Below are 26100 nucleotides of genomic sequence, written 5' to 3'. Positions count from 1 at the left end.
TAAGTATCTTTTTCGTATAATGACTTCTTTTCTTCTGGGTAGATACCCAGTAGTGGGATTGCTGGATTAAATGGTAGTTCTACTTTTAGTTCTTTAAAGAATCTCCACACTGTTTTCCATAGTGGTTGTACTAGTTTATATTCCCACCAGCAGTGTAGAAGTGTCCCCTTTTTACTGCATCGCCACCAACATCATTGTTATTTTTATTTTTTGATAATGACCATTCTTGCAGGAGTGAAGTGATATCACATTGTCGTTGTGATGTGCATTTCTATGATAATTAGTGATGTTGAGCATTTTTTCATGTTTGTTGTCCACTTGTATGTCTTCTTTTGAGAATTGTCTATTCATGTCCTTAGCCAATTTTTTTTGGTGAAATTGTTTGTTTTGTTCTAACTAATTTGAGTTCCTTGTAGATTCTGGATATTTGTCTTTTGTCAAATGTATAGATTGTGAAGATTTTCTCCTACTCTGTCATCTGTCTGTTTACTCTGCTGATTGTTTCTTTTGCTGTGCAGAAACTTCTTAGTTTAATTACTAACTGCCTATTTATCATTGTTGCATTTGCTTTTGGGTTCTTGATCATGAAGTCTTTGTTGAAGCCAGTGTTCAGAAGGGTTTTTCCAATGTTTTCTTCTACAATTTTTATGGCTTCAGGTCTTAGATTTAAGTCCTTGATCCACCTTGAGTTGATTTCTCTCACTGTAAGGTGATAGATGAGAATCCAGTTTCATTCTTCTACATGTGGCCTGCCAGTTATCCCAGGACCATTTATTGAATAGGGCATCCTTTTCCCACTTTAGGTTTTTGTTTGCTTTGTTGAAGATCAGTATTTGACTTTATTTCTGGGTTCTCTCTTCTGTTCCATTTGTCTGTGAGCCTATTTTTACACCAGTGTCATGCCGTTTTGGTGTCTGTGACCTTATAGTATAGTTTGAAGTCTGGTAATGTCATGCCTCCAGATGTGTTCTTTTGCTTAGTCTTTCTTTGTCTATGTGGGCTCCTTTTTCTTTACATATAAATTTTAGGATTGTCTTTTCTAGTTCTATGAAGAATTATGGTGGTGTCTTGATGGGAATTGCATTGAATCAGTTGATTACTTGTGGCAGTATAATCATTTTTACAATGTTCATTCTACCCATCCGTGATCATAGGATGTTTTTCCATTAGTTTGTGTCATCTATGATTACTTTCAGAAGAGTTTTGTAGTTTTCCTTGTAGAGGCCTTTCACTTTCTTGGTTAGGTATATTCCTAAGTATTTTATTTTTTGTGCAGCTATTTTAAAAGAGATTGAGTTTTTGATTTGATTCTCAGCTTGGTCACTGTTGGTGTAGAGCAGAGCTACTGATTAGTATACATTGATTTTGTATTCTGAAACTTTGCTAAATTCGTTTATCAGTTCTAGGAGCTTTTTGAATGAGTCTTTAGGATTTTCTAGGTATATAATCATATCATCAGCAAACAGTGACAGGTTGACTTCCTCTTTACTGATTTGGAAACCCTTTATTTCTTTCTCTTGTCTGGTTGCTCTGACCTGAATTTCCAGTACTATATTAAATAGAAGTAGTGAGAGTGGGCATCCATGTATTGTTCCAGTTCTCAGGGAGAATGCTTTCAACTATTCCCTGTTCAGTACCGTGATGGCTGTGGGTTTGTCATAGAAGGCTTTTATTACATTAAGGAATGTCCCTTTTATGCCAGTTTTGCTGAGAGTTTTAATCATAAAGGGATGCTGGATTTTGTCAAATGCTTTTTCTGCATTCATTGAGATGATCATGTGATTTTTTTGTCATTCTGTTTGTTTGGTGTATCATGTTTGTAGACTTTACATATGTTAAACCGTCCCTGCATCCCTGGTATGAAACCTACTTGAACATGGTGAATTATCTTTTTGCTTTTTAAATTTTTTTTATTTTAAAAAATTTTTTTATTATACTTTAAGTTCTAGGGTACATGTGCACAACGTGCAGGTTTGTTCCATATGTATACGTGTGCCATGTTGGTGTGCTGCACCCATTAACTCGTCATTTACATTAGGTATATCTCCTAATGCTATCCCTCCCCGCTCCCACCACCCCACGACAGGCCCCAGTGCATGATGTTCCCCTTCCTGTGTCCAAGTGTTCTCATTGTTCAATTCCCACCTATGAGTGAGAACATGCAGTGTTTGGTTTTCTGTTCTTGAGATAGTTTGCTGAGAATGGTGGTTTCCAGCTGCATCCATGTCCCTGCAAAGGACATGAACTCGTCCTTTTTTATGGCCGCATAGTATTCCATGGTGTATATGTGGCACATTTTCTTAATCCAGTCTATCATTGATGGACATTTGGGTTGGTTCCAAGTATTTGCTATTGTAATAGTGCCGCAATAAACATACATGTGTATGTGTCTTTATAGTAGCATGATTTATAATCCTTTGGGTATACACCCAGTAATGGGATGGCTGGATCAAATCGTATTTCTAGTTCTAGATCCTTGAGGAATTGCCACACTGTCTTCCACAATGGTTGAACTAGTATACAGTCCCACCAACAGTGTAGAAGTCTTCATATTTCTCCACATCCTCTTCAGCACCTCTTGTTTCCTGACTTTTTATTATTGCCATTCTAACTGGTGTGAGATGCTATCTCATTGTGGTTTTGATTTGCATTTCTCTGATGGCTAGTGATGATAAACATTTTTTTCATGTGTCTATTGGCTGCATAAATGTATTCTTTTGAGAAGTGTCTGTTCATACCCTTTGCCTACTTTTTGATTTTTTTTTTCCTTGTAGATTTGTTTGAGTTCTTTGTATTGGTTCTGGATATTAGCCTTTTGTCAGATGAGTAGATTGCAAAAATTTTCTCCCATTCTGTAGGTTGCCTGTTCACTCTGATGGTAGTTTCTTTTGCTGTGCAGAAGCTCTTCAGTTTAACTAGATCACATTTGTCAATTTTGGCTTTTGTTGCCATTGCTTTTGGTGTTTTAGTCATGAAGTCCTTGCCCATGCCTATGTCCTGAATGGTATTGCCTAGGTTTTCTTCTAGGGAGTTTATTGGTTTTAGGTCTAACATTTAAGTCTCTAATCCATCTTGAATTAATTTTTGTGTAAGTTGTAAGGAAGGGATCCAGTTTCAGCTTTCTACATATGGCTAGCCAGTTTTCCCAGCACCATTTATTAAATAGGGAATCCCTTCCCTATTTCTTGTTTTTGTCAGGTTTTTCAAAGATCAGATGGTTATAGATGTGTGGTATTATTTCTGAGGGCTCTGTTCTGTTCTATTGGTCTATGTGTCTCTTTTGGTACCAGTACCATGCTGTTTTGGTTACTCTAGCTTTGTAGTATAGTTTGAAGTCAGGTAGTGTGATGCCTCCAGCTTTGTTCTTTTGGCTTAGGATTGTGTTGGCAATGCAGGCTCTTTTTTGGTTCCATATGAACTTTAAAGTAGTTTTTTCCAATTCTGTGAAGAAAGTCATTGATAGCTTAATGGGGATGGCATTGAATCTATAAATTACCTTGGACAGTATGGCCGTTTTCATGATATTGATTCTTCCTATCCACGAGCATGGTATGTTCTTCCATTTGTGTCCTATTTTATTTCATTGAGCAGTGGTTTTTAGTTCTCCTTGAAGAGGTCGTTCACATCCCTTATAAGTTGGATTCCTAGGTATTTTATTCTCTTTGAAACAATTGTGAATGGGAGTTTACTCATGTTTTGGCTCACTGTTTGTCTGTTATTGGTGTATAAGAATGCTTGTGAGTTTTGCACATTGATTTTGTACCCTGAGACTTTGCTGAAGTTGTTTATCAACTTAAGGAGATTTTGGGCTGAGAGAATGGGGTTTTCTAAATATACAATCATGTCATCTGCAAACAGGGACAATTTGACTTCTTCTTTTCCTAATTGAATACCCTTTATTTCTTTTCTTTTTTATTTTTTTAGACAGAGTCATGCTCTGTCACCGAGGCTGGAGTGCAGTGGCTGGATCTCAGCTCACTGCAAGCTCCGCTTCCTGGGTTTACACTATTCTCCTGCCTCAGCCTCCCAAGTAGCTGGGACTACAGGTGCCCACCACCTCGCCCGGCTAGTTTTTTGTATTTTTTAGTAGAGATGGGGTTTCACCGTGTTAGCCAGGATGGTCTCGATCTCCTGACCTCATGATCCGCCTGTCTCGGCCTCCGAAAGTGCTGGGATTACAGGCTTGAGCCACCGCGCCCTGCCAATACCCTTTATTTCTTTCTCCTTTCTGATTGCCCTGGCCAGAACTTTCAACACTATGTTGAATAGGAGTGGTGAGAGAAGGCGTCCCTGTCTTGTGCCAGTTTTCAAAGGGAATGCTTCCAGTTTTTGCCCATTCAGTATGATATTGACTGTGAGTTTGTCATAAATAGCTCTTATTCATTTGAGATACGTTCCATCAATACCGAATTTATTGAGCGTTTTTAGCATGAAGGGCTGTTGAATTCTGTCAAAGGCCTTTCTGCATCTATTGAGATAATCATGTGGTTTTTGTCTTTGGTTCTGTTTATATGCTGGATTATGTTTATTGATTTGCATATGTTGAGCCAGCCTTGCATCCCAGGGATGAAGCCCACTTGATCGTGGTAGATAAGCTTTTTGATGTACTGCTGGATTCGGTTTGCCAGTATTTGACTGAGGATTTTTGCATTGATGTTCATCAGGGATGTTGGTCTAAAATTCTCTCTCTTTTTTTTTTTTTTTTTTTTTATGTCTCTGCCAGGCTTTGGTATCAGGATGATGTTGGCCTCATAAAATGAGTTAGGGAGGATTCCCTCTTTTTCTATTGATTGGAATAGTTTCAGAAGGAATGGTACCAGCTCCTGCTTGTACCTCTGGTAGAATTCAGCTGTGAATCTGTCTGATCCTGGACTTATTTTAGTTTGTAGGCTATTAGTTATTGCCTCAGTTTCAGAGCCTGTTATTGATCTATTTAAGGATTTGACTTCTTCCTGGTTTAGTCTTGGGAGAGTGTATGTGTCCAGGAATTTATCCATTTCTTCTAGGTTTTCTAGTTTGTTTGCATAGGGATGTTTATAGTATTCTCTGATGGTAGTTTCCATTTCTGTGGAGTCGGTGGTAATAACCCCTTTATCTTTTTTTATTACGTCTATTTGATTCTTCTCTGTTTTCTTCTTTATTAGTCTTGCTAGCAGTCTATCAATTTTGTTGATCTTTTCAAAAAACCAACTCCTGGATTCACTGATTTTTTTGGAGGGTTTTTTGTGTCTCTATCTCCTTCAGTTCTGCTCTGGTTTTAGTTATTTCTTGCCTTCTGCTAGCTTTTGAATGTGTTTGCTCTTGCTTATCTAGTTCTTTTAATTGTGATGTTAGGGTGTCAATTTTAGATCTTTCCTGCTTTCTCTTGTGGGCATTTAGTGCTATAAATTTCCCTCTACACACTGCTTTAAATGTGTCCCAGAGATTCTGGTATGTTGTATCTTTGTTCTCATTGGTTTCAAAGGACATCTTTATTTCTGCCTTCATTTCGTTACGTACCCAGTAGTCATTCAGGAGCAGGTTGTTCAGTTTCCATGTAGTTGAGCGGTTTTGATTGTGTTTCTTAGTCCTGAGTTCTAGTTTGATTGCACTGTGGTCTGAGAGACAGTTTGTTATAATTTCTGCTCTTTTACATTTGCTGAGGAGTGCTTTACTTCCAATTATGTGGTCAATTTTGGAATAAGTGTGATGTGGTGCTGAGAAGAATGTATATTCTGTTGATTTGGGGTGGAGAGTTCTATAGATGTCTATTAGGTCCGCTTGGTGCAGAGATGAGTTCAATTCCTGGATATCCTTGTTAACTTTCTGTCTCGTTGATCTGTCTAATGTTGACAGTGGAGTGTTGAAGTCTCCCATTATTATTGTATGGGAGTCTAAGTCTCTTTGTAAGTCTCTAAGGACTTGCTTTATGAATCTGGGTGCTCCTGTATTGGGTGCATACATATTTAGGAGAGTTAGCTCTTCCTGTTGAATTGATCCCTTTACCATTATGTAATGGCCTTCTTTGTCTCTTTTGATCTTTGATGGTTTAAAGTCTGTTTTATCAGAGACTAGGATTGCAACCCCTGCTTTTTTTTGTTCTCCATTTGCTTGGTAGATCTTCCTCCATCCCTTTATTTTGAGCCTATGTATGTCTCTGCATGTGAGATGGGTCTCCTGAATACAGCAGACTGATGGGTCTTGACTCTTTATCCAGTTTGCCAGTCTGTGTCTTTTAATTGGAGCATTTAGTCCATTTACATTTAATGTTAATATTGTTATGTGTGAACTTGATCCTGTCATTATGATGTTAGGTATTTATTTTGCTCATTAATTGATGCAGTTTCTTCCTAGCATCGATGGTCTTTGCCTTTTGGCATGTTTTTGCAGTGGCTGGTACCAGTTGTTCCTTTCCATGTTTAGTGCTTCCTTCAGGAGCTCTTGTAGGTCAGGCCTGGTGGTGACAAAATCTCTCAGCATTTGCTTGTCTGCAAAATATTTTATTTCTCCTTCACTTATGAAACTTAGTTTGACTGGACATGAAGTTCTGGGTTGAATATTCTTTTCTTTCGAGACCATCCTGGCTAACATGGTGAAACCCCGTCTCTACTAAAAAATACAAAAAAAACTAGCCAGGTGAGGTGGCAGGCGCTTGTAGTCCCAGCTACTCGGGAGGCTGAGGCTGGAGAATGGCATAAACCGGGGAGGCGGAGCTTGCAGTGAGCCGAGATCCGGCCACTGCACTCCATTGTGGGCAAGACAGCGAGACTCCGTCTCAAAAAAAAGAATGTTGAATATTGGCCCCCACTCTCTTCTGGCTCGCAGAGTTTCTGCTGAGAGATCTGCTTTTCGTCTGATGGTCTTCCCTTTGTGGGTAACTTGACCTTTCTCTCTGGTTGCCCCTAACGTTTTTTCCTTCATTTCAACTTTGATGAATCTAACATTTATGTGTCTTGGAGTTGCTCTTCTCGAGGAGTATCTTTGTGGCGTTCTCTGTATTTCCTGAGTTTAAATGTTGACCTGCCTTGCTAGGTTGGGGAAGTTCTCCTGGATAATATCCTGCAGAGTGTTTTCAAACTTTGTTCCATTCTCCCCATGACTTTCAGGTACACCAATGAAACGTAGATTTGGTCTTTTCACATAGTCCCATATTTCTTGGAGGCTTTGTTCATTTCTTTTTACTTTTTTTTTCTCCAAACTTCTCTTGTTGCTTCATTTCATTCATTTGATCTTCAATCACTGATACCCTTTCTTCCAGTTGATCGAATCAGTTACTGAAGCTTATGCATTTTTCACGTAGTTCTCGTGCCATGATTTTCAGCTCTATCATGTCATTTAAGGACTTCTCTACATTGGTTTTTCTAGTTATCTATTCATCTAATCTTTTTTCAAGGTTTTTAGGTTGTTTGCGATGGGTTTGATCTTCCTCCTTTAGCTTGGAGAAGTTTGATCATCTGAAGCTTTCCTCTCTGAACTTGTCAAAGTCATTCTTCTTCCAGCTTTGTTCCATTGCTTGTGAGGAGCTGTGTTCCTTTGGAAGGGGAGAGGCGCTCTGATTTTTAGAATTTTCAGTGCTTCTGCTGTTTTTTTCCCATCTTTGTGGTTTTATCTACTTTTGGTCTTTGATGATGGTGATGTACAGATGGGGTTTTGGTGTGGATGTCCTTTCTGTTTGTTAGTTTTCCTTCTGATAGTCAAGACCCTCAGCTGCGGGTCTGTTGGAGTTTGCTGGTGGTCCACTCCAGACCCTGTTTTCCTGGGTATCAGCAGCGGAGGCTGCATAAGAGTGAATATTGCTGAACAGGAAATGTTGCTGCCTGATCGTTCCTCTGTAAGTTTCGTCTCAGAGGGGTACCCGGCCATGTGAGGTGTCAGTCTGCTCCCACTGGGAGGTGTCTCCTAGTTATGCTACTTGGAGGTCAGGGACCCACTTGAGGAAGCAGTATGTCCGTTCTCTTATCTCAAACTCCGTGCTGGGAGAACCACTACTCTCTTCAAAGCTGTTGGACAGGAACATTTAAATCTGCAGAGGTTTCTGCTGCCTTTTGTTTGGCTATGCCCTGTCCTCATTGGTGGAGTCTACAGAGGCAGGCGGGCCTCCTTGAGCTGCAGTGGGCTTCACCTAGTTCAAGCTTCTTGGCTGCTCTGTTTACCTACTCAAGCCTCAGCAATGGCAGGTGCCCCTCCCCCAGCCTTGCTGCTGCCTTGCAGTTAGATCTCAGAGTGCTGTGCTAGCAATGAGGGAGGCCCTGTAGGCGTGGGACCCTCCATGCCAGGCACGAGATTTAATCTCCTGGTGTGCTGTTTGCTAAGACCCTTGGAAAAGCACAGTATTAGGGTGGGAGTGACCTGATTTTCCAGGTGTTGTGTGTCATGGTTTCCCTTGGCTAGGAAAGGGAATTCCCTTACCCCTTGCACTTCCCAGGTGAGGTGATGCCTCATCCTGCTTCAGCTCTCGCTCGGTGGGCTGCACCTACTGTCCTGCACTCACTGTCCAACAAGCCCCAGTGAGATGAACCTGGTACCTCAGTTGGAAATGCAGAAATCACTCGTCTTCTGTGTCGCTCAAGCTGGGAGCTGTAGCCTCGAGCTGTTCCTATTTGGCCATCTTGGAACTGCCTCCCAGATTATCTTTTTGATATGCTGTTAGTTTTGGTTAGCTAGTTTTTGTTAAGGATTTTTGCATCTATATTCATCAGGGATATTGGTCTATAGTTTTCTTTTTTGTTATGTCCTTTCTTTGTTTTGCTCTTACGGTGACACTGGCTTCATTTAATGATTTAAGGAGGAGTCTCTCTTTCTTTATCTTGTGGAATAGTGTCAATAGGATTGGTACCAATTCTTCTTTGAATGTCTGGTAGAATTCTGCTGTGAATCCTTCTGGTCCTGGACTTTGTTTTGTTGGCAATTTTTTTTATTAGCATTTCAATGTTGCTGCTTGTTATTGGTCTGTTCAGCTTTTCTAATTTTTCCTGATTTAAGCTAGGAGGGTTGTATATTTCCAGGAGTTTATATATCTCCTCTAGGTTTTCTAGTTTATGTGTGTAAAAGTGTTCATGGTAGCCTTGAATCATCTTTTGTATTTCTGTGTTGTCGGTTGTAATATCTGCTGTTTCATTTCTTATTGAACTTATTTGGATCTTCTCTGTTCTTTTCTTGGTTAATCTCTCTAATGGTCTCTCTATTTTATTTATCTTTTCAAAAACCAGCATTTTGTTTTATTTATTTATTTTTGTTTTAATTTCATTTATGTCTTTTCTGATTTCTTTTCTTCTGCTAGGTTTTGGGTTTGTTTGTTCTTGTTTCCCCAGTTCCTTGAGGCATGACCTCAGATTGTCTATTTGTATTATTGCAGACTTTTTGATGTAGGCATTTAAAGCTATGAACTTTCCTCTTAGCCATCCTTTGCTGCATCCCAGAGGTTTTGAAAGGTTGTGTCACTATTATCATTCAGTTCAAAGAATATTTTCATTTCCATCTAGATTTAATTGTTGGCCCAGTGATCATGTAGGAGCAGGTTATTTAATTTCCATGTATTTGCATGGTTTGGAAGGTTCCTTTTGTAGTTGATTTCCAATATTATTCCACTGTGTTTGGAGGGAATACTTTATATAATTTTAATTTTGTTAAATGTATTGAGACTTGTTTTGTAGCCTGTCATATGTTTTATCTTGGAAAATGTCCCATGCACTGATGAATAGAATGTATGTTCTGCGGTTGTTGGGTACAATGTTCTGTAACTATCTGTTAAGTCCTTTTGTTCTAGGGTATAGTTTATTGTTTCTTTGTTGACTTGCTTACGTGGTGACCTGTCTAGTGCTGTCAGTGCAGCAATGAAGTCGTCTACTATTATTCTGTTGCTGTCTATTTCATTTCTTAGGTCTAGTAGTAATTGTTTTATAAATTTGGGAGCTCCAGTGTTAGGTGCATATATATTTAGGATTATGATATTTTTCTGTTGGACAAAGTCTTTTATCATTATAGAATGTCCCTCTTTGTATGTTTTAGCTGTTGTTTCTTTAAAGTTTGTTTTGTCTGATATAAGAATTGTTACTCTTGCTAGCTTTTGGTGTCCATTTGCATGGAATATCTTTTTCCACTCTTTTACCTTAAGTTTATGTGAGTCCTTGTGTGTTAGCTGAGTGTCTTGAAGGCAGCAGATACTTGGTTGGTGAATTCGTATCCATTCTGCCATTCTGTATCTTTTAAGTGGAGCATTTTAGGCTATTTACATTCAATGTTAGTATTGAGACTTGAGGTACTGTTTTATTCATCATCCTCTTTGTTGCCTGAATACCTTGTTTTTTTTTTTTTAATTTGCAGTGTTGTTATTTTATAGGTTCTATGAGATTTATGCTTTAAGGAGGTTCTGTTTTGATGTATTTCGAGGATTTGCTTCAAGATTTAGAGCTCTTTTTAGCTGTTCTTGTAGTGTGGGCTTGGTAGTGGCATATTCTCTCAGCGTTTGTTTGTCTGAAAAAGAATGTATCTTTCCTTCATTTAGGAAGTTTAGTTTCACTGGTTGCAGAATTCTTGGCTGATAATTGTTTTGTTTAAGGAGGGTGATGGTAGGGCCTCAATCCTTTCCAGCTTGTAGGGTTTCTTCTGAGAAATCTGTTGTTAATCTGATAGGCTTCCCTTTATAGGTTTCCTTGTGCTTTTGCCTCACAGCTCTTAAGATTCTTTCTTTTGTCTCAACTTTAGATAACCTGATGACTATGTGCCTAGGTGATTATTATGTAATTTATCAAATCTGGGAGTCTTTTGGAAGAGTCTTTAGTGTTTTCCATGTATACGATCATATTGTTGGTGAACAGTGATAGTCTGCTTTCTTCTTTTCCAATTTGGATGCCCTTTATTTCTTTCTTTTGCCAGATTGCTCTGGTTAGGACTTCCAGTACTTTGTTGAATAGAAGTGGTAAATGTGGGCATCCTCATCTTGTTCCAGTTCTTTGAGGAAATGCTTTCAACTTTTCCCCATTCAGTATGATGTTGACTGTGGGTTTAGACATTGTAATTTTATTTTATTTGTTTTTGAGACAGAGCCTCACTCTGTCACCCAGGCTGGGGTGCAGTGGCATAAACTTGGCTCACTGCAACCTCTGTTTCTCACACTCAAGCAATCCTCCCACCCCAGCCTCCTGAGTAGCTGGGACCACAGGTGCATGCCATCATGCCTGGCTAATTTTTGTATTTTTTGTAGAGACAGGGTTTTTCCATGTTGCCCAGGCTGGTCTCAAACTCCTGAGCTGAAGCAATGCGCTCGCATTGGCCTTCCAAAGATATATTGTAATTTTAAAGCGTATAGCCCCACATATGTGTAAGCCAAGTATAATTAAAATTTTATTTTCTCCACCAGTGTTTTGGGTCTGTTAAGCCATTTATTTAGCAAATACATGTTGAACATTTCTTTACAAACCAGACATTGTGTTAAACTCTGGGGATTTAAAAATAAATTAAAGGTCAAGTTAGATAGACCCTAAGGTTAAACTCAAGTGTTAAACCCTAGATGTTCAAAAATAAATAATGGGCCAAATTGCATGTTTTCTAATTGGTGGAGTTCAGTTAACATACTAGACAATTAGAGTTAAAGCAAATGTGCTGATTTCCAGTTTTTATACAGTCAAATTTTATCTTTTTTTGTCTTAGCCAGTTTTATTACAGTGTATTACATTTGATTAATACAAATCTGAAGAAGTCGAAAAGAGGGCATCTAATCACATGCTCATTTCTGCTAAAATTCTACTTTAAAAGACACCTAAATAAATGTTTTATTTAAACAAAAACAAAACAGGGCCTTGCTTTTGTAGCCTTCTAAAATACTTGTGAAGTGGGTGAACATTTGTTTAAATGCTGTTACTAGTTCAACAGTTTTTATTTTGGGGTAAAATTACATTATGGAATTATAGTTCTACGAAGCCATAGCAGAATACACATTTGGTATTTCATCTAGGTTGCAAAAGTGAGGTAGTTATTCAGTTGGAAATTTAAATATTGTTTCTTACTTGGCATAACTCTGACTCCCAGATGTATCAGTTTCATGTAACAGAGCCAAACCATCCGGTTGGAAAAGTGAACAATATGATCCAAATTAACCAATTCAATTTTAGGCTTATTTTATACCTATTGAGATTACATCCAATAGTAGAGGAAGAACTTTTAATTAAATGAGGTTTCCTCTGCCTAAGCTCCACTTTATTACTAATTGTCTCTGTGCTTCATAGTGCCTTTTTGGATTATATTGGCTCTTCTCTTAAAGATAGCTCTTTGGATTATATTTGTCTTTAAGTTTTTTTTTCTCCAGCCCAAAATTTATTATTCCATAAATAATGTATTAGTGTTAACATTTACGTAAAAGAACATAGCATTCACCAGCGAAAATAAATTTAAAGTGCCAAAGACTTAAATAATGATAGGAGAAACCTAGGACATACCAGCTGTCACGTGGTCAGTTTGCTGAAGTGAAATCTCTCTTGCCAGAAGTGTTGGCTAGAGCTTTGTTCCCTCTTTACAAATTAAATAATCCTAAGAGGATAGCTCTTTTTACCGTAAATCATCTTTAGAAATATTTTCTTTCCGCACACTCACTAACCAATTTCATTTATTTTTGGAGATAGATATTTAATAAACCAAGACAAACAATTTCTTCAAACATATCATAATCAACTTCACATCAATAGTTTTACTAGATTAATTTTCTTGAATAATAATAAATATAACACCAGTCATTGTGTACAATATGATAGAAATAATTAAAGAATCAAAGTTTCTTTGAACTAAGAATTTTAACCTCAGGGTTAACAAAGCCCCTAGATGTTTAATCTTAACAAAATAATTTTTAAACACAAAATAAGATTATCACACTGTGATATTTAGAATGATGAAGTATTGATCTTATTAAATTCATATTTATTACTATGTTCTTAGAAGATGTTTTTGACAGCACCCAAGTTGGATGTAAGAGAAATTCCTATGATGAAAAAGTATGCATACATCAAAATCTTTGTACATCACAGAATCCTTCCACTTTCTGATGATCATTGTACGGGAACAATTAGTAAATGAGTTAAGTCACTGAATTAAGATAAAAGTGAAATGGCTGGCTCATTAAAACTGCAATATGAAGAAATTACACTGCCTCAATAAACTTCTCAGTATAGCCCAGGTGAGATGGGATGAATTACTAAACCTGCTCAGAGAAACATTAATGGCCCCATTGCCAATAACTGCTCTAGTTCTGTCATAGAACCTCTTTTTTTGCTGTTACCTACTTCAAAGAGGGCCATTTCCTTAGGTGACAAGACATATAATCTCTTAGGACTTTAATATTCATATGTTTCATTTGATCAACATTCGTTTCTCGACTCCATCTTTAAATTAAGCTGACATAAAGAATTATACACAGACGGGCGGATCACAAGGTCAGGAGATCGAGACCATCCTGGCTAACACGGTGAAACACCGTCTCTACTAAAAAACATACAAAAAATTAGCTGGGCGTGGTGGCGGGCGCCTGTAGTCCCACCTACTTGGGAGGCTGAGGCAGGAGAATGGCCTAAACCCGGGAGGCGGAGCTTGCAGTGAGCTGGGATCCGGTCACTGCACTCCAGCCTGGGCGACAGAGCGAGACTCCGTCTCCCAAAAAAAAAAAAAAAAAAAAAAAAGAATTATACACATACATAAATTTTTCCTTAAAATAGAAATCTTCGGAGAAGAATGAAACATAATTAATGACACATTTTTTCTGCTATGTACTGAACTGTGCCCTTACCCTGAAATTCATATGCTCAAGTTCTAGCCCCCAGTGTGATAGTATTTAAAGACGGGACATTTGGGAGATAATTAGATTCATATGAAGTCATGAGGGTGGGGCACTCATTGTGAGATTTATATCTTTGTAAGAGGAGACACAAGAGAGAGCTTACTCTATTTTTGTTTACATGAGTACTCACTTAGGAAAGGCCGTATGAGCCTACATTGAGAAGGTGGTCATTTGCAAGCCAGAAAGAGAGAGCTCACCATACCTGACCATGCTGGCCCTTTAGTCTTAGACTTCCATCCTCTATAACTATGAGATAATACACTTATGTTGCTTAAGTCACCCAGTCTATGGCTTTTATGTCTATTTTTGTATAGTAGCCCAAACCAAAAGAGACCAATTTTGGTACTGATAAGTGAGGTGCTGCAGTAACAAATACCTTAAAAATGTGGAAATGCCTTTGGAACTGGGTAATGGGTAGAGACTGAAAGAGTGTTCACTTGCATGCTAGAAATATGGATGGTAAGGGTCATTCTGGTGAGAATTCAGAAAGAAATGAGCTTTGGGAGGCTGAGGCGGGTGGATCACCTGAGGTCCAGGGTTCGAGACCAGCCTGGCCAACATGGTGAAACCCCATCTCTACTAAAAATACAAAAATTAGCCAGGCGTGGTGGTGGGTGCCTGTAATCTCAGCTACTCAGGAGGCTGAGGCAGGAGAATTGCTGGAAACCGGGAGGCAGAGGTTACAGTGAGCTGAGATCGCATCATTGCACTCCAGCCCAGGTGACAACAATGAGACTCCATCTCAAAAAAAGAGTAAATAAATAAAAGAAGAAATAAGGACCATGTCCATGTTATTTGGAAACTAGAAGACTGGTGGTCCTTATTATAAAGTGGCAAAGAACTTGGCTCAACTGTGTTCTAGTGTTCTGTGGAAAGTAGAACTTGTGACAAAATTGTATGTTTAGTTGAAGAGATTTCTAAGCAAAGCATTGAAGGAGCAGGTCGGTTTCTTCTGACTGTTTATAGTAAATGTAAAAGGAGAAAGATGAACTAAAGAAGGAATTGTTCAGCAAAAAGTAACCATAACTCAAATATTTGAAAAAGAATTATCAGCCTATCCATATTGCAAAAAATGATAAAGCTTGTTCTCAAGAGAACACCAAGGATGTGGCTGAATAAACATTTGATAATGCTTATGGAGTTATATGGGTAGAAATGCTACCAGTTGGAACTGAAGGGGATGGAGATGGGATGAAATGAAGGAAATCTTTTGAGCTTCTTGGATTTTACAGGACAGGACAATGGAGCTATTTGACTAAAAACATGCTTTATTCTTCAAAAACAGGGAATAAAATGACTTAAAAGGTGATTATTCAGAGTTCCTCAGGGTTACTGCCCTTGTTTCAATGGGCCATATGACTTCAGCTTGTAACCTTGAGGGATGGACTGCCCTGCAGAGCCATGGGTATAGGAATATTTGGAGCCTTGGGGTTGATACTGCTATGCCAGTGGGCCTAGAAGGTGGGACATCAAACCAAAGAGGATCATTGTTGAGGCTTAAGATCTAATGGAATTTGCCTTTGTAGGTTTTGGACTTGCTTCGGACCCATCACTTCTTTGTTCTTTCTGATTTCTTCATGTTGGAATATGAATGTCTGTGCTATACCTATCCCACTATTGTATTTGGGAAGCACATAACTTGTCTGACTTCACAGGTTCATAGCTGAAGAGGAATTTTGCCTTAGAATGAATTGTACTTTGAATTTAACCCACAGATGATTTAGATGATGTTTAAATAGAATGTTGGAAATAGTGGCCTTATAGAAAGAGATACCAGAGAGCTTTCTCTTTCTTTCTCCCTGCCGCCATGTGAAGACACAGTGAGAAGATGGAGTTTACCAGCCAGGAAGAGTCCTCACCAGAAATTGACCATGCTAGTGCCCTGATCTCAGACTTCCAACCTCTAGAAATGTGAGAAAATACATTGCTGTTGTTTAAGCCACCCAGTGTGTGGTATTTTGTTATAGCAGCCTGAGATAATTAATATACTTAATAAATAAGTCAAAATACAGAGAAAAAGACAACCATCCCAAGAAATATGTAGGAAAATGTATGGCTGTTATGTGCTGAATTGTGTCTCTTTAAATTAATATGTTGAAGTCCTAGCTCCATGTATCTCAGAATGTGACTATATTTGGAGAGACAATCTTTAAAGAGGTAATTAAGGTAAAATGAGATCATATGGGTAAGCCCTAATTCAATATGACTAGTATCCTTATAAGAGAAAGAGATTAGGATATAGAAATGCACAGAAGAAAAAAACATGTAGAGACACAAGGAGGAGAAAGTCAACCTTGTGAACACCTTGATTTCAGACTTCTAGCCTCCAGAACTGTGAAAAAGTAAATTTCTGTTGTTTAAGCCACTCAGTCTGTGGTATTTTGTTATGGCAATCTGAGCTAAAACATTTTTATTATGAGCACAAAACTTTATTTCTCTCAGAATGGAGACATCGAGATAAATAGTTTTATCAGTAAAATACAAAAACAAAAGAGGGAAACATATACAATTTTTACAAGTAAATGTTGTGAACAAATTTGGCATTTAGGGTGCTGTTTTGAATTTTTAAACTTTCAAGATTGTGATCATTGAGGACTTAAGTCAGAGATCTTCTGCCCAATGCTTTGCAGATTTTACTTCTCTAGTGGTCTTCTTTTCCATCTTCTTTTTCTTCTAAAAAATGTATTCATTGTGTGTTCTCCCAAGTTGTAGACTCTATCTGAAACATTTCACTCTTTTCCACTGACAGTCTTCCGACATCAGTAAGCTCTCTACTTTCTGTCACCAAGAGAAGTCCAGGAAGTCTTTTTAAAATGGTAGAAAAAATCAACAAAGTTTTTTGATCTTAGCATCTTACTAATTATACATTATTTTACTATTGCAATTCACACAGGTGCCTATTTAAGGTAATAAATGTTTCATAATTTTGTTAAGGTATGTGTTTGATTATTGTCTCTTATATCTGCTTATCTCACAACAAGGGAAGTGATCATTTTTCAGTTTGTAACCACCCAGTGGGTTCACCTTGCCCACTGCCTAGACAGAGCTGATTTATCAATACAGGGGAATTGCAATAAAGAGTGATTCATGCAGAGCTACCTGTGTAGGAGTAATAATAAAACTTCCCCCAAGAATTAGGGGATTGGAGTTTTTAAGGATAATTCGGTGGGCAGGTGGCCAGTGAGTCAGGAGTGTTGATTGGTTGGGTCAGAGATGAAGTCATAGGGAGTCAAAGCTGTCCTCTTGGGCTGAGTCTATTCCTGGGTGGGGGGACACAAGACGAGATGAGCCAGTTTATTGATCTGGGTGGTGCCAGCTAAACCATAATTTCTAATCTTGTGGCTAATTTGTTAGTCCTACAAAGGCAGTCTAGTCCCCTGGCAAAAAGGGGGTTTGTTTTGGGAAAGGGCTGTTACTGTCTTGGTTTCAAAGCTAAATTATAAACTAAGGTCCTCCTAAAGTTGGTTTGGTCTATGCCCAGGAATGAACAAAGACAGCTTGGAGGTTAGAAGCAAGATGGAGTTGGTTAGGTCAGATTACTTTCACTATCTCAGTTATAATTTTGCAATGGCGGGTTCAAGTTGGATCATTATGTATCACTGTGTCTTCCTTTCCCACCTCCTCTACATCTAGCTAACAGCTATTTTATCCAATGTTTAGAAAACTGGTAGTCTCATCAGTGTTAGTAATATTTTGAAATAAATTAATTTTTCATGATAATATTTTTCATTATAGACATGGTCTTATATTATTAAGTCTTAGATATAGTAAGTCTGTTTTACTTATTTTAAATGGGATTACACAGGTGCTCCTGAAATTGTTTGGAGAATGATAATGGTAGTGATCAGGAAACTTCTGGAGTAATACTGTGAAGACATATAGCTTTCATATTTTACTCTAAAAGACTTACTTGACATATAGACTATTATAAATAGTAGCATAATGTTGTACAAACAAGAGCAGCTTCATATTTTTTGCCCTTATTCAAAAGACTTACTTTTCTTTCACAAAATCCACACACTTAACACCTTATACAATTAAACTTGTAAAAATTTTTTGACCTGGCTATTATGTGTAAATTAAAAATGTAAAAAGTAAGTGCTGCATTAATATAAAAAATACGGAGTGATATCAGCAAAAATTGCAGAGTAAGGAGCACCAAATTCATTCTGCTCCTCTGAAAAGTAATGAAAAATGGTTAAAAATGGTCAGAGTCAACTTTTGCGGAACTGTGGAACTAAACCAAAGGCTTGCAGCAATCCAGAGAGCACCTTTTCAATGAAAATGGTGGATTTTCAATAGGAAGAGTAAACTTTGTAAAATTTTACCTTAGTCTAGTCTTGTCCTCTCCTACCAAACTCGGCAGTGGCTATGAAAATAACAGCCCTTGGTGCCAGAGGGAACAGAGCACCTCTCATTTGGAAGAACTGTAATTAAGTATTTGTTCTGACCTGTCTCATGGCTTCCTAGAAGACTGGCTGAAAAGGTTTGTCTTTATTTGTCCTTAACTCAGAATTGGCTTAGTGATAAAAGTACTTCCCAGGGGACAATTGTTGCAAACACTTACAGATTAATGTGTTAGTTACTTCTGCCAGAGGTGATAGATATGAGTTGGAGCAAGTAATAAACTAATCAAAAAGCTTGGGAGGAAAGGCTGGGGAATGAGAAATCATTAATGTATTTGAAAATCTCCAATGTATTCCGGGGAATTTAGAAGGCTGTGCACATGGTAAGGGCTATGCACATGCTAAGGGAATACCTGAGAAGGTGCTAAGCTCTCTTCTCCTGCTGATCTTGAGGCTTTGTGGAAGCAGGAAGAAGTAAAGGCTAAGGCAGAGCTATGAACTTCTGGGCTGGGTGTTGAAAGTGTAGCCAACACAGAGCCCCTGAACAAAGATTGGAAGATTTTTGGTTACAGATGTTTGGATAAATCTCTATTCAGTCGTTCAGTGACCACTATACTGTTCTAGTTAGAAGCTCTAGTACAATGTATGATGTTGAATAGAAATGGCAGGAGTGGACATCATGGTCTTGTTCCAAGTGTTAGGATGAAAGCTCTCAATATTTCAACATTCAATATAATGTAATATATGGGGATTTTCATAGATGCCCTTTACCATGTAGAGAAAATTCCCTTATGTATTATTTCTAGACTATTGAATATTTTTACCATGAAAGGGATTTTGTCCAATGATTTGTGCAGAAATCAGAACCCTCCTACATTGCTGGTGGGAATGCAAAATGGTGCAGCTACTAGTCGTTCCTCAAAAAGTTAAACAGAATTATTATCTAATCCTATAATTCTACTCTTAGGTATACACATGAGAGAATTAAAAACATATATTCACACAAAAACTTATACACATTCATCAGTTTTATTCATAATAGCCAAAGACTGGAAACAAATGAAATGACTATTAGCTGATAAATGGACAAAGAAAATTTGGTATATTCATACAATAAAATTATTCAGTCATAAAAATGAATTATTACATACTACAATATGAATGAACCTTGAAAACATTATGCTAAATGAAAGAAGCTAAATACGAAAGACCACATATTATATTATTCTCTGTATATGAAATATTTATATAAACACATATAAATGTGCATATAAATCCATGAGATTGAAAGTTAATTAGTAGTTGCCATGGAGAGAGGGGAATCTGGATTAATTGCTAATAGTTACGAGGATTCTTTTAGTGTTGATGAAAATGTTCTGGAATTAGCATTGATGGTTGCATAGCATAGTGAATATACTAAAAACCCCTGAAATGTATACTTTAAAATGAGGAATTTTATGCTGTGTGAATTATACCTCAATAAAAACATGGAAAGTCACAAATAATAAAATGTAAACAAATAATTTGTAACTTAACTTTATAATCTTAATATAAATATTGCTAATATTTTGGTGTATTAGTATGTGGTGTGTGTGTGTATATTTTTGTATATATATAAATATATATATCTTTAGTCTTTGTACATAATAGTAGAAAAGGAAATATAGGTGTAAATACATTATTTACATGACTTTTAAATATTACCTGTTTACTTAATGATGATACATAGTTTTCATATTATCAAACATGTACTATCAGCATTTTAAATCATCTTATCCAATTGTATCAAGTTAGTCATTATTAAAAATTTATCCATTCTGAGACTTTTAGGTTATATATGAATTTTCATATTCTACATAATACCATAAGAAACTATTTTCTTAAGATAGCATGCCAGAAGTAAATGTGCCCATTATAACTCCTTTAAAGCTTTTGCTTCATACTGGTTAATTATTTCCTCAAATGTTTTATAAGTTTACACTACTGTCAGAAATGAACTCCCAGTGGCCTAATGGATAAGGTAGTGGCCTCCTAAGCCAGGGATTTTGGGCTACTGTCAGAAAAGTGCCTGTTTAATAGACATTTACCAGCATTTTATGCTGTTAGCATTAGAAATGACAATCTTTACCAATTTACAAATAAAGCAAAGTAAACTTTTATTTCATGCAATTTTTGGTTAGAGAAATCGAATATCTTTTACCTAGTTGATTGCTACATTTTCTATTAGTGGGTCTGTTCGTATGTTTTGTAAAATATAATAGCATTTCTTAATTTTGGAAATTTCTGCCATAACTCTCTTTCTGGTTATTCTTACAACAATTTTATACTATTTTCCATTATGCTTTTTGCAAAATATAAAAGCATAGTATTGAAGCTCAGAAAACAATACTCCCAAATGAAGGCCTCAGTAGCATCCTCAGAAGCAAAAGTTTTTCTCTGAACTTTTCCTGCCTTCCTGTTTTTCAGTCCCTGTCTCTCCGTAAGGCTAGCCATAGAAACTAGAATCCCCTTTCCCCAAGGTGGGTCATAGAAACCAAAACCTGTTTTTTTTCCCCCAAACCAGCCATAAAACCTATAAATACTACTATAACTTTCTCTCCACCTTGTACGTGTAAAAACTGACCATAAAGAAATTATCTGACATACCTCATTTCACTAAGACTCCCATTCCAGAAAGATTCCTGTCCCATACCCAGCAGGAAGGAATGCGTGCTCAGGGCAAGTAGAATCTAGACAGGCAGGCCTTGCTAGGTTTCCCCACTCAACCTATTAGCATTAGATCACAGATTTTTCATCCAATCATATTTCTACATGGTCATCCATACTTTGTTGAACCTAAGCATAAAAATGGATAATTTCCCCTGTATCTTTGAGTCTTCATTCTAAAGGCTCCTGTGTATGCACATTATATATATCTGTAAGACTTTTCCCCAGTTAATCTGCCTTTTGTGAGTTGATTTTTTTAGTGAACCTTTACAGGACCAAGCCCTTGGTCCCTGCAATAGTCTAAAGACTTGAAGGTGCCCACAGGTGCTTGTGTTCAGGTTAGAATTTAGAGAGAAGAAGGAAAATCATGTTATTGCTAAAAGTAATGTATTTTATGTTTTTTTAGGTTAACCAATGTCCCAATAATTGCCAATTGAAGAAGAAAATTTATGAATACATAGAATATCGAATACATATAATTAATACAGTAAAGTCAAGGGCAAATAATTAAGGTGGAGGAAGGAAATCTCCCTGGAAAATCTAATTAAGAAAAAAGAGTGAAAGAAAAAAGCAAAAGAAAGAGAAAGAAAATATATGAGATTAACAATACAAAATCATGTAAAACAAGAGACAGAAAGGCTCTTGAAAATAACAAACTTCTTTATACAATTATCTGCTTATAGATTTGAAAAACTCAGGGTATTGATTTTCTGGGAAAGCACAAATGGCAAAAATTGTCTCAAGATGTAGAAAAATGAAGAGTTCAGTGATGACAGAAGGAACCACAAGAACTGTCAAAGAAGGCCGGGCGCGGTGGCTCACGCCTGTAATCCCAGCACTTTGGGAAGCCGAGGCGAGCGGATCACAAGGTCAGGAGATCGAGACCATCCTGGCTAACACGGTGAAACCCCGTCTCTACTAAAAATACAATAAATTAGCCAGGCTTGGTGGCAGGGGCCTGTAGTCCCAGCTACTCAGGAGACTGAGGCAGGAGAATGGTGTAAACCCAGGAGACGGAGCTTGCAGTGAGCCACTACACTCCAGCCTGGGTGACAGACTCAAAAAAAAAAAAAAAAAAAAAAAAAAAAAAAAAAAAAAAAAAAGAACTGTCAAAGAATTCATTGTAAAAGAAAAAGTCAGTTTACCCCAACAATTTTATATTGGATTATCTTCCATTTTTCAGATACAAATCATTTATTTTCTATAGAAACTATTTCAGAGCCTCAAATAAAAGGGAAAGATTCCTTATTCATACATTAATATAGTATAATTTGGGTAAGACCTGACAAAAATATCAGAAAATATTGAACAGATATACTTCTGAATGTTGTGACAATCGTATATAACATGCTATTGAAAAAAATCTAGAAATAGATTCAAAGGATGTCATATCACTAATAAGTACACCTTACCTTAAGAATGCAAGGATGGTTGAGTATTAAGTAATAAAATGATTAGTCATATTAATAGATCAAGAGACAACATTTTTAATCATTATAAGATAAAGTAATTCAATATTGATTCCTGATAAAATGTCTGAGTAAGAGAGATATAAAGACTTTTTTCTTAACACAATGAAGAAAAACTGTTAGCTATTTTAAATCCAAAGTCAGCATTATACTCAATAATAAAATCCTAAAAGCATTTTTGTTAATGTCAGAAAAGTTTTAGGTAGTTTATTAATAACAACCAAACAAAGATTGGCTTAGTCTGTTCAGGTTGCTGTAACAAAACGTCATAGGCTGAGTGATGACATATAAACAACAGAAATTTATTTCTTACCATTCTTGAGGCTGGGAAGATCAAGGTATCAGCAGATTCAGGGTCTTGTGAGGCCGTTTTCGTGGCTCATGGATAATGGATGCCTTCTTGCTATATCCTCATATGGTAGAAGGGGCAAATAAAATATTTTGGGTCTATTTTTATAAGGGCACTAATCCATTCATGAGGACTTTGCCCTGATGATTTAATCACCTCCTCAAGGCCTCACTTTCTAATGCTATCCCATTGTGATTAGCTTTCAATGTACGAATTTTGGGAGGGCATAAAAATTCAGACCATAGCATCAACCAATCAATCAACCAAACTAACCCCAAAATAAGAGGAATGCAGTTTGGAAAAGGGGAGATAAAAGTATGTTTATCTGAAGATTATTAATCTAGATAACAATATTCTCAGAGACTTAACTGAAAAAGTATTGAAACTAATAATTCATTTACATAGATCAGAGACCAGTAAACTTTTTCTGTAAAGAACCAGATAGTAAGTATTTTAGGCTTTGAGGACCATAGGGTGTCTGTTGCAACTACTTAACTCTGCTACTGTGGGCAAAAGCAGCCATAGACAGTTAAGTAAATGAGTAAGTCTGGGTGTATGCCAGTAAAGTTTTATTTACAAGAAGAGACTTCAGGTCAGATTTGGCTTGAGGGATATGTTTGCTGGTCCCTGAAATAGACAATTAAATTCTCCTGGCTGGGTGCAGGGCTCACACCTGAAATCCCAGCACTTTAGAAGGCTAAGTTGGGAGGATCGCTTGAGCCCAAGAGTTGGAGACCAGCTTGCCAACGTAGTGAGACCCTGTCTCTACAAAAATACATAAAAATCAAAATAAAAAATAGTAACAATCCTAATTATAGTAATTATCAACAAGAAACAATATTAGGGAAATAATGCCATTAATCAGTAGCAATGAAACAAAAATGTCCAAGAATACTCTTAATAGGAAATGTGTAAGTCCAATGTGGCAAAAATTATAAAATTGTATTCAGGAGCAGAAAGGGCCATATGAAAATTGAATGAAAAATCGTGGTCTTTGGTGGAAAACCTACATGTTGTAATGATGCCAGTTCCCTCCAAGTACTTTATAAAATTGAAGAAATTCCAGCTGGATTATTATTATTTTTTTTTTGACATGACAGATAGTGTAACATTCGATGGGAAAAATTAACTATACAGGATAGCAAATAATTTCTGACAAAAAAGAACTCAGCATAGGGACAGAGTATATGTTTTTAAATGCTTTTGTCTGCAAGTAACTAAAAAATTAGTCCAAAAGTGGTTTACACAGTAAGGAAACATAATGGTTCATATAACTGGAAATTTAGGCATAGGTTGGATTCAGCTTTCACTTAATGTGGTCTTTCCAGCTCCATTTCTCTGAGATTTTTTAAGCCCAGTGTTTTTCAACTAGGAGTGATTTTGCCACCTAGGTAACATTTGTCAATATCTGGAGATATTTTAAGTTGTCACAACTGGGCAGAGGTGGGGTGGAAAGAAGAAGGCTACTGGTATCTAATGGGTAGAGGCCAGGGATGCTGTTAAACATACTACAATGCACAGGCCAACCCTCAACAACCCAGGCAAAAGTGTTACTAATCCTGAAGCTGAGAAACCCTGCCCTAAGCTACATCCATTCTCCTTTGTGAGTGGTCTTTATTCACACGTAATAACATACTGAGAAAAAAGACACTGTCTTTTTCTGGAGTTCCTAACTGATAGGAAGGAGGTTTGCCAGTTTCATAAAATGAGTTTGGAAGCTTTCTACCTTTTTCATAAACTAAAATTTTACATGAAAAAGCTCACTGTTTCTTGAAGGAACCATAGTTTATGACTGTTTTATCTTCTTAGTGAATTGGTCCTTTAACGAATATGCCTCTTAATGTGCTTTGCTTTGAATTCTATTTTGTCTGCTATTATTATTACTCTGCCAGCTTTATTTTCATTAATGTTTGCCTGGAATACCTTTTGTCATTCCTGTATTTTCAACATTTCTATATCAACATTTTGTTCTTAGATGTGGGCCTTATATATAGTATATTGTTTTATATTTTAAAATCCAAACTCAGAGACTCTCTTTTAAGGGGCAACTTTGGTCATTTAGGATTTATTATGACTAATGAAAATGTGAATTTATTTTAGCCATAATATCTTTTTTTGGTGTGTGTTCTCTATTTGCAATGATTTTCTTTGTGGATTTTATTTCTTTCTCTTTTGTAAAATTCTTTACATTCTTTGGGCAAACTAGGTTTACTTTGCTGATTTTTTTTCCTACTATTTTGGAAGGTACCTATTCTGTTTTGCTAAACATATATTTAAAAATTTTATTTACATTTAGCTGGGCATGGTGGCTCATGCCTGTAATCCCAGCACTTTGGGAGGTCGAGGTGGGTGGATCACCTGAGGTTGGGAGTTCGAGACCAGCCTGACCAACATGGAGAAACCCCATCTCTACTAAAAATGCAAAATTAGCCGGGCGTGATGATGCATGCCTGTAATCCCAGCTACTTGGGAGGCTGAGGCAGGAGAATCACTTGAACCCGGGAGGCAGAGGTGGTGGTGAGCCGAGATTGCACCATTGCACTCCAGCCTGGGTACAATAAGAGCAAAACTCCATGTTTCTTTTGTAAAAGTAAAGAAAATCAGCATTTCCAAATATCTAAAAAATATTTCATGAGCTTCAGCATTTTCAATTCTGGTTTTCAGAGAGTTTTCTTATTTGTGAGAATGGTGACATACTTGTTGATACTATTTCTAATATCTTCCTGTGTTTGGAAGAGGGAGGTGTCAGTGTTTATTCTTGAACCAGATGTACCCTTTGACTGTTTACTTCTATAAACTTATCTAAAGTTGATCACAATGGCCACAAAATTTCTTTGTAAGAATATTAATTACTACATTATTTATGTTTAGAAAAGCAAAAGAGTCAATACAAATGTTTATCAGTAAGGAAATAAATAACCTATATTCATCTTTTGAAATATTGGTTATTCAAGGAATAGTTTATGGAATATTTAATGTCATAGGAAGATGTTGATGACATAATGTTAAATGCAAAATATTTTATATGCTATGTGTTTTATGGAAAAATGGACTGGAATAAAATAAACCAAAATATTGGTATGAGGTACATCGGAATAAGGGAATTATGGCCCATTTTTATTGTATTTTTCCTGAATTTTTATATTTTTAAAATACAGGGCTTTTTTTTTCTTTTTCTCTTTCTTTTTTTTTTTGGGGGGGGACAAGATCTTGCCTTGTCACCTAGGCTAGAGTGCAGTGGTGCAGTCGTAGCTCACTGCAACCTGGAACGCCTGGGCTCAAGCAATCCTCCCCACTCAACCTCCTAAGTAGCTGGGACTACAGGCACACCACATCATGCCTGGCTAATTTAAAAAGAAAAATTGTAGAGAAGAGGTCTTACTATGTTGCCCAAGATAGTCTTGAACTCCTGGCCTCAAGCAATCCTCC

Source organism: Rhinopithecus roxellana, chromosome 7, assembly GCF_007565055.1.
Source record: "Rhinopithecus roxellana isolate Shanxi Qingling chromosome 7, ASM756505v1, whole genome shotgun sequence".
Classification (NCBI taxonomy): domain Eukaryota; kingdom Metazoa; phylum Chordata; class Mammalia; order Primates; family Cercopithecidae; genus Rhinopithecus; species Rhinopithecus roxellana.
This window is presented reverse-complemented; position numbering follows the sequence as displayed.